We start from the raw sequence: 3,210 nt of genomic DNA, 5'->3' as shown, positions 1-3,210 counted from the left end.
AGATCGACGTTTACGTTCCAGGCCGACAGTTTTTTGACCAAGCCGTGAATCGCCCTCGCTCTGACTCGCCCGGCTACGAAGGAGTAATTTTACAACTCTTCAGGCCAGCTACAGCTCTCTGATGCAGAGCTGCAAGTGACGGATATCGGTCATTTGCAGCCACTACTTTGAGCCTCCTGGTCGTCGCAATCTGATACATAATATACCTCGACGCATTGCGCTTGACCCGGGTTGAAATTTCGCCCCGGGTTGATTTCAACCCTCCCCCCAAGGGGAGGGTTGAAATCAACCCGGGTCAAGAAAATCGTACAAACGTACTTCTGTGCGTATCTCGCGCCAGGTTTGAACGGCACTGCAGATGCAAATTTCGCGCGAACGGATTCACGTGACCATACAGGACTGTAGAAGTGGACTTTTGGCGGCATATCAGTATTTGACCCGGGTCAACTGTCTTCATGTAAACGCTCACCTCTTTTGTCTATCGTACAGACTTTCAACCCGGGCTGAACTCGACCCGGGTTGAAATTTCTCATGTAAACACAGCCTTAGAGAGTGGCGATTTGGTACAGAGGCCTGGGCCACCAAACCCGTATACGCAGTCTACGCCACAAACTGTGTGAAGTTGAAAGCATAATGATAGAACAGCAACTGGATATATTAGCCGTATCCGAGACCAGAGAACCAACGCATATGGCCGATTGGTTTGCAGGCCTGCCTGCGAATCATGAGGTCCCGAGTTCAAGACCCGCGCTGGTAGCAGGGAGCGTGTAAAAAGACTTTTTACGCGTGTTGAACTGCGCCGACACCCACGGTCAACTGGGTACTCACAGCTCGGAGTGAGAATAACAAGGATGCAGTTTACAGGGTTATGGGCCGTTACACGCCCGATTGGTTGAGAGACTAACCTCCTCTCCCCTGACTCACTTGTGAGGTCTGCATTCGCCACTAAGGTTAACAGGCATAGTGGTGGCCTGCGGATGCGAAGGCTAGTTTGTGTGTTTCTGAACATTCAAGCGATGCCGACGCGGATCCCGCGAATATTATTATTATTATCCGAGACCTGGCTAGATAACAGTGTCTCTGACCTGGAAGTGCATATCCGTGGAACCATCCTTTACCGTAGAGATAGACCATGCATGACAAGCTGCTCGTGTCTCACAGCATGCGGCCCCTGCAAGAAAGGTGGCGGTGTGTGCCTTTATGTGAAAGAAACCCTCAGAGTTTCCCTGGACGAACGTTACTCACATGATGCCCTAGAGCTTCTTTGCATACGATGTACGCCACAAAGAGGATCCGAGTTATTGATCGGCTGCATCTATCGCCCGCCAGGTCAGTCCATTGACTACTGGGACAGTCTTGCAGTATCAGCTCTAGGATTGTAGGACAGCCGGGTACACGTGCCGCCCAACCGGGTGGATTACCCGGCTCACCCGGCGCTGGAGCAGACACTGGTCTTGCTGCAGCTGTAGACTGCGCCGATTGCGAAGAGCTGTACTTGTTGCGAGACCTCAATGTGAACTTCCTGGACAAGCAATCAAGTACCTATAAAGCCCTATACCACACCATCCTCCTGCCCCTTAATCTCTCCAACTTAGTAAACGCCCCTACACGCATTACACGGCAAACCCAAACCTCTATTGACTGCATCCTCACGAATTCGGAAGACGCCACAACCGCCTCAGTCTTTGACTGTGAATTCTCTGACCATCGCATCATCACAACCTCCGTGCCTATCACTTCCCTGCAGCCTGACACGCCAGACCACAAGCCAAGGCAGCCCAGTCGAGAATAGTTCGTTCTGTATGCAGGAATTCCACAAGTTGCTGAAATCGGTATCCCTACACTCTTTTTCATCCACGAACCCCCACCAAATGGCCGCTGAGTGGGTGAAGAAGTTCAACTGTGCACTGGATGAACTCGCGCCAATTGTCTCACGAAGAGCGGGGAGGCCTACCTCTAAAGTAAGATGCCCTTTCATGACTGAGGAGCTACTGCACATGATACGACAACGCAAAAGTGCCTTCCGCCGATTAAAAGCCTCAGCTTTCCAAGATCCAGTTATTGCACTCCAATTCAGGCAACTGCGCACCCGATCCAACAACCTGTATCGCCAGCTCCGCAACAAATATTTTTCGGAGCTCTGTCAAGACTATGAACAATCTCCTCGGAATTTCTGGTCGGCGATCAATGGCGTAACAAAACGTAAACCCGCTAAACCCAAAACCTCAGTCGAAGCAGAGACGCTGAATAGATATTTCCATTCAATCGTTCACGACCCCGATGCCTCCTACAACGTACCGCTCGGGCCGGTCTCCTCCACCGATTTGGAGTCGTTCGCATCTGTCACCATTGCGGAAGTAGAACTTCTTCTACTAGACCTGAAGCCCCGCAAAGCCCCGGGTCCAGACAATATACTGCCCTGTCTTGTGAAGTCTGCCGCTTACATTCTTGCCCCATCTCTAGCAATCCTGTTTAATGCCTCCTTTTCTTCTGGTATACTCCCGTCCACGTTCAAAGAAGCGGACATTTGCCCAGTGTTAAAGTCCCAACGCAGTGACAGATCAGACCCGTCCCAGTACCGACCCATATCCCTTAGTAGTGTAATTGCCAAAGCCCTGGAGAAACTCGTTCTTAGACAGCTCCAGCAGCTATTTGACGACAAGTGCCCATACCATAAAGACCAGTATGGCTTCCGCCGCCATCACTCTACTGCCCAACTCGTCACCAAGGCTGTAAGCCAGTGGACTGCGAGCCGGGATACTGGACACACTACCATGATTGTGTTTTTAGACCTAAGTAAGGCATTCGATCGGGTGAACCACCAGTGCCTCCTCATTTCACTGCAAGCCAAGGGTATTGGAGGGACAGCACTAGCATGGTTCGCCTCATACCTGTATGATCGTCGGCAGAAAGTCACTCTGCCACATGCTACATCCAGAGTCCTACCAGTTTCGCGTGGAGTCCCGCAAGGTACTGTTCTGGGTCCTGTACTCTTTAATGTCTATATAAGCCACCTCCCTACCATAGCGGATTCCTTCACCTGTTCCCTTCCCATGTTCGCAGATGATATGACCCTCTACCGAAGTGCCCCCTCACTCAAACTGTGTATTGCCTCCGTCATTCCCTGCTTGAATGTACTATGTGACGAGCTACAAAAGCTCCACATGATGATCAATGTTAAAAAGTCAGGTGTTATGATCATTTCCCCCG

This window comes from Sycon ciliatum, chromosome 4 (assembly GCF_964019385.1).
Source record: "Sycon ciliatum chromosome 4, ocSycCili1.1, whole genome shotgun sequence".
Taxonomy (NCBI): Eukaryota; Metazoa; Porifera; class Calcarea; order Leucosolenida; family Sycettidae; genus Sycon; species Sycon ciliatum.
Note: the sequence above shows the minus strand (reverse complement) of the source record.